A 16779-nucleotide genomic window follows, 5' to 3' on the forward strand; every position below is an offset into this window, starting at 1 on the left:
ACGTTTAATTCCCACCCATAGCATTGAACGTTGGCCTTTTCCATCCTTGCCAGCTGCTTTATTTCCAGCTCGGACTTTTTCTGTATTGTGTCATCCTTGCTAGCGATTGAGACATCCAACTTCACAAGTTGGAGAAAAGGGAGGGAGAAAAGAAGGCTGTTCTGCTTCTCCTGATAAGACATCTAAAGATCCTTGAATTCAGCCTGTGGACAACCTTGAGCAGAGGAAATTAAAATAACTTTTTTCTCCCGTCTTGACTTTCTCTAACTTTCCCTGTGTCAAGTTTACGTGATAAATTCTTTGGATCAGAGATCTGTCCTTTCCAAGACGGGCACGATTTAATTCTTTGGCATGTAAATTTTCCTAATGTTTAAATTATCCTATCCTTTGGGTCAAGCTTGACTGCTCATGATTGCATTTACACGTCGATACAGTTTTCTTGGCAGCATTATAGGAGTTTGACATTTCCTTCTAGATTACTTTTTTTTTTCCACTTTCCAAGCTAGCCTGTAGCCCTGGCATTCTTTGAGCATTTTGCATTCAAACATTATCCCAGCCCAACCCTTCTGAGCTTCCAAACTCAACCAAGTATGTTTAAATGCAACTCCAATCTCTCTTTTAAAAAATTATTGCCGCAATTGTACATAACTTTTAATAGGGTCTTGTAGGAGGTGACCAGGCTGAGCCTGAGGGAGGGGTCAAATATGTCATCAGTCTCAAGTCCTTGCGTGTCCACAAGAGATCTAAGTCCAACCCCACTTTGAATTCCTTTGACTCTTATCTACTGCCAATTTGCTTGGACCACTAATAGTTCAGATTCTTGTAGAAAGTTTCAGCTTGCACTAAATCTTTAAACCCATTTGAACTGCCTGGATCTCTTGATTTCCCTGGTGCTTGACAGATCTCTTTAATTTCAGACACTCTTTTCGCAGAGTTGTGATCAGGGAAAGACACAGTTGCTAGTGGAATCGGAGTGGAAATCAAATTGCCCAGTCCACATTGGGTAGAGTTCATTTGCAATCTTGTTTTTCCATACAAAGCAAATTGCATCGGTGGCACTCTTATCAATAATGAAGATAACTCCAAACTTCCCCTACTGAATTGCTTCTGGTTCTGGGTAACTGGTTCAGTGGTGGGTTGCCCCCGGTTCAGACTGGTTTGCAAGAACCGGTAGTAAAACCGGCGGGAGGCTCTGCCCACTGACCCCGACATCATCAGGAAGCTTCTTGTTCTGTCCCCGTCCCACACACGCACCCCCACAGACGGCCCGGAGTTAATAAGCCACATGACAAAGTCTTTGAAGATAAAGCTGGCAGCAACCCAGTGGCTAGCTGCCAATTCAGACTTTACTCACACAAAACAAAGATTAGACTGCAAGCATTCCGATAAAGCAGGCAAAGTTTCAGCAATACAAGGATTAGTCCAAATGCAGTCCAACAAGGCAGGCAGAAGTCCAGTAACACAGAGATCATGGATTATTTCTAGTTTTTGCTCGTCACAAACTGAACAGGCCACCACACCCACATTTATACCCTGTGGGGTGTGGTCCAGTGACTCAGCTAATCTCTGGCACGCCTTCCCCTCTGCTGCGCATGCTTCTCCCTGCGCCACTGTCGAGGATCCAGCCAGCACTTATCTCCTTCGTCGCTGTCCACCTGTGGCTGTGGGGACGTGCTTGGCTCTGGGCCTATCTCTTGGCCTTTGGTGTCCTCCGGAGGCATTGCCAGAGAGGAGGGTCCTGGAGAGGGAGGCCTTGCCAACTCCTCTCCCTCACTCTCAGAGCCTGCATCTGTCGATAGCCCAGGCTCAGGCAACGGAGCCACAACACTTCTGCTCATAAGTGCACGTGGCAGTGGTGGGTTGCCCCCGGTTCGGACCAGTTCTATAGAACCAGTAGTAAAACCAGTGAGAGGCTCCACCCACTGACCCCAACATCATCAGGAAGCTTCTGCGCATGCGAACCGGTAGTAAAGGTTAGTAGAACCCACCTCTGGACTGGTCCCACTTTGGAATCGGGGATGGGGGAGAGAAAAACAAACATGTCTTTCAAAAGTACTTCTAATTTTAAATTAATTCCTAGCCATGTCGGTGTGAGGAGAACATTTTGTCAGTGACAAATATAATGAAAATAAAGGCTCGGAGATCAAAACATTATGGGATGGGGATAATCCTCTTTGGCTGTTGGCACTGGAATGGAGAGTTCCATTCAATCACTTTAAATTATATTGATTTCCCTAGCCCCCTCTCTCAGCTTTCTGCCTTAAATGGATTTTTCATCTCTGGAAATCGATACTATGGATCTCTTGACGTGGAAAGGTGGGGAGACAGGCTTGCTGAAATGTGGAGCAGATGACAAAAAGAAACCCAAGATTGTTTCCACTTGGGCTTCTTGCTTTGAGGGTCCTAAAAACTGACCTGGCGTTTTCGGCTAGCTCTAGCCAGGAGTTTTGCAAAAGAAATGGAACCAACCAGAGGCAGATGTCAGAAGAACCAGCTGTCAACAGAGCTGTAATTGAAATGATAGATTCAGCCGCACATAGGTACAGCTTTTAGTTTCAAAGCTTAACATTCTAAGGAGGAAATGACCTACTCGAAGTACTAAGTATTCTAAGCTTGTTCTGAATGACTTCTTTTGAGCTTGGAACACAACGCTGTTGTTTTGTCTCAAGCTTTAAACTCCAAAAGTATCTGTCTGAATTCAGGGGTGGGTTCTATTTTTTTTACTACTGGTTTTGTGGGTGTGGCTTATTTTGTGGGCGTGGTTTGATGGTCATGTGACAATTCTTTAGGATTTAGCAGAGGTACTGGTCTACCAGGCTTTTAACTGCTTGCAGAGCTGTACCAGTCTACCCATTTGTTTTTGGAGGCACCAGTCTACCACCACACTGCCTTTTAACACTGATCAGCTGTAGGGCGGCCCTTTGAAGCCCCGCGGCAAGAGTTTAAACAGTTTCTTTCCTTCTAGCTGATCAGCTGGACTCGGGAGGCAGCGAATAGATTGGGGGAATAAAAGGTAAGAATAAAACAGGGGCGGGCAGCTCCCGAACAAAGAGAACCGGTTCGGTGACATCATATTGTCACCGCTACCGGCTCGGCCGAACCGGGCCAAACCCACCACTGTCTGAATTGCATTCTTTGAGAGTTTGGTGCTGTTCTGAAGCTTATGATGACTGGTTGTTTCATTATTTGTTTTCCACCCTAACCAATCAAGGCACAGAGACCAATAGCTGTTAGGGTAATGATGATTTAATAGCTGACCAGCTGCTGTAAGGCTGTGTAAACTGAGATGATGAACTGAGGATGAGTCAGCAGGATTATTGCCCTTTAAGAAGCTGTCGATATAAAGGAGGTCATGAGAGGGCGTATCTCTCTCCTCGTGTATCTGCATTGTAGTTCTCCGTGTAGAGTTGAACAAGACTGACTGCTTGCCTGGCTTTGCTTAGCACGTGTATGTATATATATGACTTGTAGATAAACCACTGTTTGTAACGACAAAACCTCTGTGTCCCGTATTTTGCTCCTGGGTAGTCTCAAAATATTAATCACACTGTAAACACTCTGACAGGTTATGGGCCCAGTGCAGAGAGAAGGCCAGAGTTACTAGAAAGAAGAGAAACCCAGTGAGAACTTGCACCAGAGCCAGAGGGGTTATGCAACGTGGTTTGATAGTGGTTAGTGGCTAGTGAAAGAAAGCAGGCAGGACTTAAGGGAGCACTTAAGTTTAATAGCACTTAAACTTATATTTTATTTATTATTTATTTATTTGATTTGATTTATATGCCGCCCTATCTCCATAGGACTCAGGGAGGCTCACAACAATAAAATATCCGAATAAAAGCATGTTAAAATACATGTTAACCCCCCCCCCCAGTCTAGGCTGAACAGCCATGTCGTTAAGCCGCGACGGAAGGTGTGGAGGTCAGGAGCCAACCGGAGCCCCAGAGGAAGTTGGTTCCAGAAGGTGGGAGCACCCACAAAGAAAGCTCTAGGGGTCACCAGTCGACACTGTCTAGCCGACGGCACCCTGAGTAGGCCCTCCCTGTGAGAATGCACTGGGCAATGGGGAGCTGTTGCTGGTTGCAGATGGTCCGACAAATATCCTGGACCTAAGCCATGTAGGGCTTTATAGGTCATCACCAGCACCTTGAATCTCACCCGGAGGGCAACCAGCAACCAATGCAAGTCGCTTCGTTGTGCTTTATAACACTCTCTAAACAGTTTACAGAGTCAGCCTATTGCCCTCAACAATCTCGGTCCTCATTTTCCTGACCTTGGAAGGATAGAAGGCTAAGTCAACCTTGAGCTGGTCAGGATCAAACTCCTGGCTGTGGGCAGAATTTTCCTGCAAAACTGCATTCTAACCCCTGCGCCGCCACCAGTTCTGTCCCTGTGGCTACTCATTTGGACTGGACAGTATGACAGAGAGGAACATTATGATATGCAGTGCTGGAACAAGGCACATGGCTTAGGTCTGAAGTGTCTCTTTGGACTAGGCTCTGGGGCTGCATTTCAGTAGATGGAGGGAAGACCTTTTGTAACTATATGCTTGCCTCCCTGATAGGAAGATTACAATGGATGGTTTGCAGGTACGGTGTGGAGCTTGCAAAAGGTACGTTTTGGTAAGAAAGAGAAAAGACTGCAGAGAATGCAAAAGACTTGTGTGTGTCTCTGCATTGTCTGCAAAGTATTGCTAATGCTGCAAATATTTAAGAGGTAAATGCAAAAATCACAGTTTGGGGTACATTGATGAGCTTGGTTTGATGTGTTTTCCCCCTGTACCTTCTTAGGTAGCCGGCTGATGTTGAGCCTGCATCAACGTTTAGTACATTTAGAATTATAGTAGATTTAGAATTACAGAAACATCTGGGTGATGGCAGACTCCCAAGAACCAAGAATAAGACGTGGAGTTACTTCTGAGCAGTCTCTAGTATTGTTCACCTACAGACAGAATCTTGCCAGACTAAAGTAATTATCTGCATAACTATAGATATACCCTGTGAACTGGTAGGGAGGGGCTCTCTTAGCCCTCTTCTGCCCTATCAGACTTTCCAAGCTCCGTTGCCTCTTTGCCCTTTGGAAAGCATCCCCTCCGTTCTGGAGCTCCAGACTACATTCCACCACAGGAAGAAGTTGGGTCAGTGGTTCCTTCATGTATTTTGACATCTGTGCATGCTCTTTTGCTCTGTTAATGGATTATTATCATTGCTAATATGTTGTATGCCCTCCTTGTCAGGGTTCTGATGGATGCCCTAATTAAATCATGAGTCTCGAGCCAAGCTTCAAAAGAAATCCAGTTATTTATTAGGAGCTTCATGTTGGCACGTTCCCAAATGAAGCCAGCTGTGACCCTACGTAAGTTACGCTCCAATTATGACCCTGTTTCCCCCCCTCCCCCCAAGGTGTGTCATCGATCACATTCGCCAATGGAACAATTTCGCAGGTTGTAGAGGTCACTCCCCTCAGCTGCTGTAGGTAACCCTGGGATACAGCCTTGAGACAGATAAGCATGGAATGTGCATCTGTCTTTGGCTGCTATGCCATTTCGCAGCTTTCCCATTCCCCCTGACCTATGGCAACTCGAGAGCAGGCCAGGGATGCTTTGTGAGTTGACACTCATATTATTTTTGTAAAAGTGGGGGCGGGGAGGACAAAGGTAGAAGAAGCTCTATACTTCAGTGGGGGATATCTGTCTTCAAAACCATTATCTGATGCCGTGGATTTGCGGCTTCCATTATAAAGCCCTTCAATAGTGAATGAAAAGAAAATGAGAATATACTGCACCTTTGTACAGATGTTAGCAGGTATAAAATGACTCCAGTGAGCATTCAACACTTATTTAATTCACCAACAAAATAAACTGATGTTAGCAGTCACCACACAGCTCAAAACTGTAGGGAGGACAGAGAAAAAAAGACCGAATTTGAGATTGATCTCCTTTTTCCCCTTTAGATTTGTTATCTTAGGAATGCATGAGTGGAATACAAATTGATGCGATTCCTCCTTTCCAACACAAGGAAGCTTTGGGAATGAAGAGCAGGAATTTGCAAAAGCTTTCACTGCTCCTTGAAAGAAGAGAAGAGTCCCTGGAAGCTAGAAAGCCAAAGTAGACAATAACCACTAAAAAAAAATCTTGAGCTAAATCCAAATTAAGTCAATTCGATCTTCAGAGTGGAGCAAGTTGGGAGGTAAATCAATTGGCAAGGATACTAAAAACTGAGCTTAGTAGCTTCATGTTTGTTTGGAGCAGTGTTTTCAACCGTGGCAACTTTAAGATATTGGTAGGTAGACTTCAACTCCCAGAATGCTGGTTGGGGAATTCTGAGAGTTGAAATCCACCTAATTTTAAAGTTTGAGAACCATGGGTTTGGTGGTTTTTTTGTCTGTCTGTCTGTTATGTATAAGCTGGGTTGGCAAAATCAGAAATGAGGAGGTGATAAGCCACCTGGGAAAGCCAAGGGAAATCATCAAAACCATTAAAAAACGAAAGTTAGAATATTTCAGACATGGGATGCGACACCCGGAAAAATACTCCATCCTTCACTTAATCCTCCAGGGAAAGATTGAAAGCAAACGAAGTCCAGGCAGAAGAAGAACATCATTTTATTTATTTTTTTATTTTTACTTTATTTTATTTATATGCCGCCCTTCTCCGGAGACTCAGGGCAGCTTACAATGCGCTAAGCAATAGCCTTCATCCTTTTGTATATTTTATACAAAGTCAGCTTATTGCCCCCACAAACCGGGTCCTCATTTTACCTACCTTAGAAAGGATGGAAGGCTGAGTCAACCTTGAGCCTGGTAAGAATTGAACTCACAGTAATTGCAGGCAGCTGGAAGGTAAATACTACCTTTAACAGTAGCATTAGTCTGCTGCGCCACTCAGGCTCATGGCTTCAAAACCTAAGGGACCGGTTTGGACAAAACTCCGCAGCACTTTTTCTCCGGCCGCTGATAAAAATAGGATCGCCAACATGATTGCCGACATCCGATGATGGATATGGCAGAAGAAGAAGAAGTCTGTCTGTCTGTCTGTCTGTCTGTCTGTGTCTATTGCAGGAAAAAACCACGGAGTAATTCTAATTGCAAAATTGGAATGCTCCAACCTTATTCATTGCCACCTGAGTTGTTCTCTCCATCAACTTGAAAGCTCCCTTTGGACCTAACAAAAAAAAAACAAAAAAAAAAACCCAATTACCGTATTTTTCGGAGTATATGACACACCTTTCCCCCCCTAAAAGAGGCTGAAAATTTGGATGTGTCTTATACTCCAAATGTAGCTTTTTCGAAAGTTTTTTTCAGCCCTAATGAGGCACTAACGAGGTGAAGCGATCTTCCCAGCTTTGCCTGCTCCCTCGACTCTCCGCTGTGCTTTAACGAGGCGCAAGCGAGTGAAGCGATCTCCTTGCTTTGCTCCGACACTCAGCTGTTCTTTAGCTTTTTTTCAGCCCTAACTAGGCGCTAGCTGAGTGAAGTGATCTCCCCGTGCTTTGCATGCTTTTCTCATTGCTGCTTCCTCTCAACTGTGCCTTAGAAACCGAGGTGGCGCAGTGGTTAGAGTGCAGTACTGCAGCTACTTCAGCTGACTGCTAGTTCAGCAGATCAGCGGATCAAATCCCACCGTCTCAAGGTTGACTCAGCCTTCCATCCTTCCGAGATGGGTAAATTGAGGACCCAGATTGTTGGGGGCAATATGCTATTTAGGATACTGTCTTTGGTGTAAGCCACCCAGAATCCTCGGAGAGTGGGCGGCATAGAAATATGACTAATAATAAAAATAAAATAAAAATAATAAATTTTATCCCCAAGCAGGGGATAAAAAACCAGCAAACTAATGTGCTGAAGCTGACCAGACTAAGGACGCTAGCCAGATGAATACCTGGTAGGCAGAATATTTTTCCCCCTATTTTCCTCCCCAAAAACTAAATGCATCTTATACTCCGGTGCGTCTTATACTCCGAAAAATATGGTAAGCATAAGAGAGAGATCTGATATCCATTTCCTCCCTTCGCCCTTGGAAAGAAGAAACCAACGCCTCTCCTGCTGTTGAGATGCCACCCGCGGAGCATAGGATCCTTCTTTAATCTTTATGACAGGTTCTTTTGATTCTGGAGATTTTTTTGGGGGGTGGGGAATCTCTTTCTGTGCTGGTGGAAAGCTGAAATAAAAATGAATGAATGAAAACTTGCTTTCCGTTAATGTGCTGGAACACACTTTTCAATCCGAGCAAGAGGCCATTTTTTTTTTACTGAGAAAAATCAAAGGAAAAAGAACTTACTTGGAAGCCCCATTATTGAGCAGCACACGTACTAAAAATATTATGAACACCATGAAGAATGTTTCAACAAAAGAGAGAAAGCTGTCAGCTGAACAGGGGGATGAAATGGGCAACGGATTCTCAAGGCGTGCTCTCTGGTGTGTTGGTTTTTCTTGGCCCTTCCTGAAATGCTGTTTATTCTAGAGGAACTTTGGAGGTAGTACCTGCAAGTTATTGCTTAACGCATTGTAAGCCGCCCTGAGTCTCCGGAGAAGGGCGGCATATAAATCAATTTTTTTTTAAAAAAAAGTGCATAAACAAAATCAAAATCATACCAATATGGGCTTGATGGTTGAGTTCAGAGGATGTTTGTAATCCAGTTATGTTGCTTTTTGGATGTACACAAGACCTGAATTATTAAAGTACCTGAATGCTTATATCCCCTTCCCCAAAGAAAAACCTGATAGGTTTCATAAATGAAATTTTTTGCTACCTCTTCTTCCTTCCCGACACAAATTTCATTTATCAGACTGTTGTCTAGGCTGCAGCTCTTCCTCCAGTCCCACAAGGTCGTTCCTTGTCAGACTCCAAAGCAAGAATGACATGTGGTGATTCTCCCAAGCTGAGATCCTTATTGTTTTCACACCTGTAGACAGAATCTTGCCAGACTGAAGGCTCAACCATCTAAATCTACAATAGGCTGACCGGCTCAAGGTTGACTCAGCCTTCCATCCTTCCGAGGTCGATAAATTGAGGACCCAGATTGTTGGGGGCAAATATGCTGACTCTGTAAACCGCTTAGAGAGGGCTGTAAAAGCACTGTGAAGCGGTATAGAAATCTAAGTGCTATTGCTACCCTGTTTCCCCTAAAATAAGACATCCCCTGATAATAAGCCCAATCGGGCTTTTGAGTGCATGCGCTAAAATAACCCCCCCAAAAAATAAGCCCTCCCCAAAAATATTTAAATACATGCGCAGCCGTTCCCCGCCATTTCCTCTGGTTAGGGTTAGGGAGACAGAGCTGGAAATCAGGTAAGATGGCAAGAGGAGCCCCGTCTTGCTCCATGCACCCCAAAATAATAAGACCTCCCTGAAAATAAGGCCATGCATTTATTTCGGGGTTCAAAAAAATATAAGACAGGGTCTTATTTTCAGGGAAACACGGTATTGCTATATAGTGCCTGGTTCTGAGTGGCTTTTCAGTTGCTGAATGCGGTGTAGATGGCCGGCTATTAAGTTGTTGGCTGTTGTTTCCTTATCCTTGCCAAACTCTTGCCTCCTAAGTACTTTATAAGCAGGTGGTAAATCAGCACTCTTGTTGACTGACAAGGGGCCCATTTCCCAGGTTTCAATCATTATTCATTCCAGTAGAGAGAAATTCCCTGAGGATGGGATCCAGCACGAGTCCGAAAGCTCGGAAGACTAAACCTTTGGTCCCAGTGACCGACCCAGCTTTGATCTTGAAACATTATCCCAGGACCCATCTATTCGTTTTCAGTCATACCTCTACGCTCCACGTTGTCCTAAGGCTTTAAATCTTCACTGCCGCTTTTCGAAATCAGAGCCCCTTCGTTCTGCACTACTTTTAGAGTATTTTTGCCTGGAATGACACAGATTCAAGATGAAAGCAATAAAACGCACTGGGGGTATATTGTACCTGAAGGAAGACTGTGTCTGCATTTTTGACAAGCCGCTTATTTGCTTAACGCGATGGCTAAATGATTCTCAGGGTCTTTGCTTTCGTAGGAGGCTTTTAAATCTAAGAAGGTGGGTATTTAATTACGCCTCTTGTGAAAAAAGCCCAAAATGCGTAAAGGGGGTGGGGAAGTGACTTATTTCTATTCGCCTTGATTGAGAAATGGGCAGCAAACCCAGAGGCTCGAAGTTCATTACAGAAATGGAAAATGTAATCTCTGGTTTCTTTTTTACACGGTCCAGTGGGAAATGTACAAAAGAACTACTTGTCGGAGAACTCATTGATTTTCTCCCATATTATCACAAAAGGAGCATTTGGGTTTTCCTCTTGGGGGGGGGGAGGGAAAGGGGGAGGAAATCTTAGTGGAGGAGAAACTAGTCCACGAAGTCACCAAGAATTCGATTCACTGGCGTGGGTTTGAGTTCAGTTTTCAGCTGCTAAATGAGTTACAATGGCACCGGAAGGCCAGACAAGAAGGAATGGATGGAAACTAATCAAGGAGAGAAGCAATCTAAAACGAAGGAGAAATTTCCTGACAATGAGAACAAATAACCAGTGGAACTGCTTGCCACCAGAAGTGGTGGGCATCTGGAATGGTACAGGGTGTCCTCCTTGAGCAAGGGATTGGACTAGAACAGGGGTCAGCAACCTGCGGCTCTGGAGCCGCATGTGGCTCTTTCACCCCTCTGCTGCGGCTCCCTGTCATTCAAAATATGTGTCACAACCGCCAATGTGCGACACCCACCGGCACGCGATTTATTGAGCTTTTCAACCCCCGGTAGGCCAACCATGGATAAATCCAAGGAAAGAAAAGTTTCAGAAGAAAACAGAAGGTTTAATTCAACTACATATGCTAGTTCTGTGGCCGCTGAAGAAATAGGCACAGGAAGGGTTTTGTGGCTCCCGGTGTTTTCTTTTCTGTGGGAAACAGGTCCAAATGGCTCTTTTGAGTGTTGAAGGTTGCAGACCTCTGGACTAGAAGACCTCCAAAGTCCCTTCCAACTCTTATTATTTTGTTATTCTGACTGACCTCGTATTAACTGTGGCTCTCCTTTGTTTGGTAGGGTAGAGTAATCCTAAAATTACCAATCTAAGTAAGATCTATGATCCTAAGTAACTAATCAATGTCTTTGGGTGATATGGGTTCTTATTTTTTTTTTCTATTGGAAAGCTCCTGCTGAAGAACGAGTTGTAAATCTGTCTTTACTTTCAAGTGGAAAAATTATCTGAAACCCTAAATCGAAACAGGGGTAGGTAACCTGCAATTCAAACTCCTATTTTTGCAGCACTGGTCAAAAGGGCCCAGCAGAGATTAAACTACTTGAGACTTCTCAGGAAACAACATCTGAATGAAAAGCTGCTGGTGAACTTCTACCGCTGCACCATAGAGAGTATTTTAACTTACTGCACCTGTGTATGGTTTGCCAGTTGCAGAGTGGCAGATAGGACAGCGCTCCAGAGGATCAACATCATTGCCCAGATGATCATGGATTGCCCTCTCCCCTCTTTGGAAAAGCTTTATAGCGCCCGCTGCCTTCAAAACATTCTTAAAGATCCATCTCATCCTGGACACCCTTTTTTTTTTTTTTTTGAACTATTACCATCTGGCAGACGGTACAGGATAACAAAAACAAGGACAACTGGGCTGAAAAACAGCTTCTATCTCAGAGCAGTAACTATATTGAATTCTACTGTATAGTGCAATATTAATGCAATATGGGTTTTCAATTCAATTGTATAGAATGTGAAGGATGTGTGTTTGTGTTTTATTTTTATAATTATAATGTACACTGAGGATGGCATTTAATTTCGTTGTACGAGGTGCAATGACAATAAAGTAAACTAAACTAAATTAATTATTAATTAATTATTTCCCTGCCTCCTGGAACCCTTTCTCACCTCAATTGCTGGAAATCAGTGAAAGTTTCCTGTGTTAAAAGAAACCGCAATGTAAACCTAAAAATAGGCATAACAGGTTTTTTAAAAAAGAAAACAGAAATTAACACTTTCTCCCTGCCCTGCATCAGGCCAAATGGAAAATGTAGCTTCTGTCAATGTGTGCATGATGATATAGCTCCTCCTACGTTACACCCCCTTGCACCCACCCCATGTCAAGGGTGGTTCTTCCTCCCACCAAAATGATTCTGCTTTGTGAACAGAAATTAGTGCACAGCAATACTGTGATGTGCGTATACAACAGCAGCCTGGAGAGAACTTGAGATCTGACACTTCATCTGACATGCGTGCACCGCTTTCTGAGCTCTGCTGTTAATTAACGGATTGCCTTTCTAATTAATAAAAGCATGTATCTGGTCGAAGGAAAGCTACCCTTCATTCTTGAGAAATTTCTTCAAAGTCCTGTTCATTGTCATCCGTGTCCTTGGGGAACCTCAAATTTTAAGGCTGCTCTAAAATAAAGTCTCTCTCTCTCTCTCTCTCTCTCCCTCTCCCTCTCTTTATCCCTCCCTCTCCTTCTCTATCCCCCTCTTTCTCTCTCTCTCTCCCCCTCCCTCTCTTCCCCCTTCCTACCTCCCCTTTCTCTCTCCCCCTTTCCCTCTCCCTCCCTCTCCATCTCTCTCTCCCTCTCTCCCCCTCCCTTCCTACCTCGCCCTCCTCTCCCCCTCTCCCTCCCTCCCCTCCCCCTCCTTCTCCCTATCTCCCCCTCCCTTCCTACCTCCCCCTCCTCTCTCCCCCTCTCCCTCTCCTTTTCCCTCTTCCCCTCCCTTCCTACCTCCCACTCTCTCCCTCCCTCTCCCCATCCCTCCCTCTCCTGCTCCTTTCCTATCTCTCCCTCCTCTCTCCCCCTCTCTCCCTCCCTCCCTCCTTCTCCTTCATCCTCTCTCCCCCTCCCTTCCTACCTCTTCCTCTCTCCCCCTCTTCTCCCTCTCTCTCTCCCTCTCTGGCTCTTCCCCCTCTCCCTCTCCCTCTCCTTATCCCTCCCTCTCCTTCTCTGTCCCTCTTTCTGTGTCCCTCTCTTTCTCCTTCTCTCTCCCTCCCCCTCTCCTTCTCTCTCTTCCCCTCCCTTCCTGCCTCCCCCTCTCCCTCCCTACCTCCCCCTCTTCTCTCTCTCTCTCCCTCTCCATCTCCCCCTCCATCTCCCTCTCTCCCCCTCCCTTCCTACCTCCTCCTCTCTCCCCCTCCTCTCCCTCCCTCCCTCCCTCTCTCTTTCCCCTCCAAGAATGCAAATCATATCAAGGAGATTTGAGAAAGAAATGTGAAAAGCTTTGTTTGGAAATGGGTGGCGCATTCTAAAGACCTCCCTATTAATCTGAGCAATTACTAGAGGCAACGGCAATAGGGAAGGTGGCTCTGGGGCTGGGCCCTCTGTGATGCCTCTGTCAAAATTATTTAGCAGGTTCCACTTCACCCAAAGTGACACCTTTCTTGGGAGTTGAACAATAATGAGCCGTCAGTTGGCAGCAGATTAACGTGCTCAACCCGTAGGGGACAATAGCAGAACCTCGCATTCCAAACCCTGAACATGTTTCTGTCTTTGTGCACTTAATGCTGGCGGAGAAATGTTTTTAAGTCCCAAATACTGGCAACCTGAGATTTCCCTTCCCAGCCAAGGAGCTTGGGGGGAATATCGCTCTTGAATTCCCTCACTTTTCATTCTTGGATAGTCTTCAGTGATGTCCCAGATCCCCCCCCCCCATTAAGATGGCTGGAGTTTAAGGGCAGATTGTTCTGTGTAGCTTTCAGGAGATTTCATGTTTGACTTCTGGCAGAATAAGAGAGTTGGAAGGGATCTTGGAGGCCTTCTAGTCCAGTCCCCTGCTCAAGCAGGAAACCCAACATCATTTCAAGACAAATGGTTGTCCAATCTCTTCTTAAAAACTTCCAGTGTTGGACCACCTACAACTTCTGGAGTCAAATCATTCCACTGATTAATTGTTTCAACTGTCAGGAATTTCCTCTTTAGTTCTAGGTTGGATCTCTTCTTGAATAACTTCCAGCCACTGCTTCTTGTCCTGCCTTCAGGTGCTTTGGAGAATAGGTTGGCCCCTTCTTCTTTGTGGCAACCCTTTAGATATTGGAGCATTGCTATCATGTCAACCCCAGTCCTTCTTTTCATTAAACTAGACATACCCAGTTTCTAGAAGAGGCTCAGAAAAACCTCCTTTCTAGAAGTCAGCACCAAAGAATGATCAACATATGTCTTGTTTTACGAGTCTCAGGACAATGGTTAGAAGACACAAAATTATTTGTTTTGCTCACTCGCCTCTCACATTCCTTCTTATAAGTATACAAATAATTTCCTTCCTTCTCTCCCTCCCTCCTTCCTTCCTTCCTTAGAAGCATAATCATTGTTCCTTTCTTCCTCCCTTTCCTATCTTTCTCCCTCCCTCTCTCCCTCCCTCCTTCCTTCCCTAGAAACATAATCATTCTTCCTTCCTTCCCTCTCCGTCCCTCCCTCCTTCCTTCCTCCCTTCCTTCCCTAGAAGCATAATCATTCTTCCTTCCTTCCTCCTTTCCCTCTCTCCATCCCTCCTCCTTCCTTCCTTCCCTAGAAGCATAATCATTCTTCCTTCCTTCCTTCCTTCCTTCCTCCCTTCCCTCTCTCCATCCCTCCCTCCTTCCTTCCTTCCCTAGAAGCATAATCATTCTTTCTTCCTTCCTTCCTTCCCTCTCTCCATCCCTCCCTCCTTCCTTCCTTCCCTAGAAGCATAATCATTCTTCCTTCCTACCTACCTATCTTCCTTCCCTAGAAGCATAATCCTTCCTTCCTTCCTTCCTTCCTTCCTTCCTTTTCTCCCTAGAAGCATAATCTTCCTTCCTTCCTTCCTTCCTTCCTTCCTTCCTTCCTTCCTTCCTACCTACCTACCTACCTTCCTTCCCTAGAAGCATAATCCATCCTTCCTTCCTTCTTTTCCCCTAGAAACATAATCTTTCTTCCTTCCTTCCTTCTTCCTTCCTTTCCTTCTTTCCTTCCTTCCCTAGAAGTATAATCATTCTTCCTTCCTTCCTTCCCAGCGAAGCCTCTTTCTCCACCATTTTGCAATTAACAGCAGGAAAAATGGAAAATCTGAAGATTGCTTCTTGTACTTTCTTGTTCTTCCCTATTGTCCAGTTGATTAACTGATAAGATAACGATCTGGGAAGAAGCAGATTAAAATGTATAATGCATGCTGAACCTTCAGCGAAATGTTTAGGCGCAGGATTTAATAGACTTACAAGGAATCTCATTCAGAAGGCAATGCATATTATTAAGTGGTAGGCAGAAAAGAGCCATGCATCCCAGGTCCCCATTGAAGCTGATGAAAGAAAATTTGCTTTTGATTTATTTCTCCATAGAAGAACTTCAATGAAACTCTCATAAGCAGACGGATGTTATAGCAGTCATTTAGGGATAAGGCAGCCTAGGAAAAATTATTCTTTCTAGCAATCTAACGCTGCCCGGCCTCTGGTGCTTCTGTTAAATCCCGAAGGAAAATATCAAAATATGGTTTCCTGTCATGGGACTTGTTAAAATTGGAATGAATGAAAAGCCAAGGAGGCTTCAATTTGAGACGTGGTAACAGTCGTGGGTTTCAATTTTTTTTACTACCAGCTCTGTGGGCATGGCTTGGTGGGCGTGGCATGACTTGGTGGGCGTGGCAGGGGAAGGATACTGTAAAATCTCCATTCCCACCCCACTCCAGGGGAAGGTTACTGCAAAATCCCCATTTCCTCCCGATCGGCTAGGACTTGGGAGGCAGAGAATAGATGGGGGTGGGGCCAGTTAGAATTTTTACTACCGGTTCTCTGAACTACTCAAAATTTCCACTACCGGTTCTCCAGAACTGGTCAGAACCTGCTGAAACCCACCTTTGTGTGGCAAGAAGTAACAATCATGACGACGGTAGTAGCCCTATCCGCTTTGTCCAATATTTAAGGGCGCTCAAAGACACCATCAAGAGAATGGGGAAGACATACTTAAGTCCCCAGAGTATTAAGTAGGAAAATGGACACTTCTGTTGCTGAAATGGCACAATATTAGCATTTACTGGTTTGCTTCGACATGTGGCGTGTGGCAGCTCTGCTACATTTTGGGGACATCTGGCTCATTGTGTCCTTGAAGAACTGCCAAGATTTGTTTTATTCTGCAGGCAGCTTTGGGTTTGGGGCATTCTTCTTCTGTCTTCTACTCTAATCATCTGGGCAATAGTAGGAAGATGGGTAAGAGTCAGCTAGGAGTAAAGGTTGGATCCATGATCATCAAGGACCAGGGCTGCAGTTGGCTTTGGCTGTGTTCTCAAAAGAAGCGCTCCCACGAGTAAGTTACACTTCAGTTGAACTGAATCGAATGGTTCAGGCATTCATGGAACTCCAGAAGTTACCCATATAAGCTGAGTTTGCACAATACACTAATCTCAGGCTATATACATAGCACCAGAGGCCCGACTCAAGTTGGATTCACACATTGTGCTAACCATACATAGCTAGTATATTGTGTGAACCAGTGGTGAAATCCATTTTTTTTACTACCAGTTCTGTGGGCGTGGCTTGGTGGGCATGACAGGGGAAGGATACTGCAAAATCTCTATTCCCATCCCACTTCAGGGGGAAGGATATTGCAAAATCTCCATTCCCACCCCACTCTGGGGCTAGCCAGAGTTGGTATTTGCCGGTTCTCCGAACTGCTCAAAATTTCCGCTACCGGTTCTCCAGAACCTGTCAGAACCTGCTGGATTTCACCTCCGGTGTGAACTCATCCAGTTCAGGTTGTCACTAAATCATAAATAAAGAAAATCTAGGTTAACATCAACATGTAATATCTTGAAGATAAGACCATCCTAAGACTTCCTTTCCTGTTTCTTGTATTCAACCTTAGCATTTTTAAGACTTG

This window comes from Pantherophis guttatus, chromosome 13 (genome assembly GCF_059756535.1).
Source record: "Pantherophis guttatus breed Tessera chromosome 13, ASM5975653v1, whole genome shotgun sequence".
In the NCBI taxonomy this organism is placed as follows: domain Eukaryota; kingdom Metazoa; phylum Chordata; class Lepidosauria; order Squamata; family Colubridae; genus Pantherophis; species Pantherophis guttatus.